This window comes from Sciurus carolinensis, chromosome 11, assembly GCF_902686445.1.
Source record: "Sciurus carolinensis chromosome 11, mSciCar1.2, whole genome shotgun sequence".
NCBI lineage: Eukaryota > Metazoa > Chordata > Mammalia > Rodentia > Sciuridae > Sciurus > Sciurus carolinensis.
In genome coordinates, this window is record NC_062223.1 from 98,528,900 (window position 1) to 98,530,109 (window position 1,210).

The 1,210-nt window shown below is 44.2% G+C and overlaps 1 pseudogene; it reads right to left on the reverse strand.

The window, feature by feature from the left end:
* Nucleotides 1-204: 204 nt before the first annotated feature.
* On the reverse strand, nucleotides 205-753 carry LOC124958209 (coordinator of PRMT5 and differentiation stimulator-like; annotated as a pseudogene).
* Nucleotides 754-1,210: the final 457 nt, after the last annotated feature.

Below are 1,210 nucleotides of genomic sequence, written 5' to 3' on the forward strand. Positions count from 1 at the left end.
ACGCACACATTCCAAGGAGGAGTCTTACAAACAACAGCAACAACAGAACTGTGAAGAACTGTGGGACCTTGTTTAACACCAGTCTGTGTAACCCAGGCTCAGAAACCACTGGGAACATTGTCTCAATTAGGACATCTCACCTCAGAGACAGGAGGAGACCTTGATTTGAAGGACTCACCTACCCATGAGGCAAAAGCTTCACATTCAATCTTCATCAAACTGTCCTGTTTCAAAGACCATCTTGGAATAGTGGGGTATCAGTGGAGATGGATAATGACAACTGGGGTCGTAGATCATCATGTCTCCTTGTGGTGCACACCATACTCAAGTTTTGATCTCTTGAGAAATGCTGCTCTGGATGTAATAAGCATCATAAAGATTTCCTTGATCCGCTTTCAACTCCAAGTCCCAGTCCACATTGAAAAGATTTGCAGTCTGCTCCTTGGGTGGGCAGTGCGTTCCTTCTGACTGCTCCCAGGGGTTCGGTTCCCCATCAGACTCCTCCTCCTCTACAGCAAAGCCTTCCTCTTCAGAATGTGTGCCTTCTCCATGAGTAGGAATGTCATTAGGGATGCTCTGCTCTCCACTATCTAGCCGATTCACGGCTGGAGCAGTCTCTTTCCTGACCAGGGTGGTCCACTGTGGCAAAACCAGCCTCAGGGCTGGGGGCGCCTCCCGCACTCTCTGCAGTGGGGATCCCCGAGGCGACCCCGCGGCCCCCAGTGCCTGGGACCTGGCTGCCTGAAGGTCCATGCCCGGCTGCCCACAGCTAGGTGCCCAGGATGCTGCTTGGTCATGTGATGCCTAAACACTTTTTGTGTTACCATTTTTATGAAATTTCAAAATATGTAACTTCATGTGCGTGTGTGTGTGTGTGTTTTCAGATACATAACTATCTAGTATTAGCAATAGACATCTAATGATAAAAAGTAGCTTCGGGATACCTTTACCTCAGAGTAAGAAGGAAAATGCACTTTCCATACACAATGAATGTTTCTTCCTCTATTTTCTAACTTTGTCACTGGTACTCTATTCTTTGCCTACATATCTACATATGGTGTGTTTTAAAATTTCATACATTTAAGATTTTTAATTTTCTCTTAGATATTTGACTTTCTTTTACTTGAAGAAATCAATGATTAAATACTGCTTTATAACTTCTCTAAGTATATGTGAAGAACCATGCGATTGTAAATGTAAAAGTAAATAT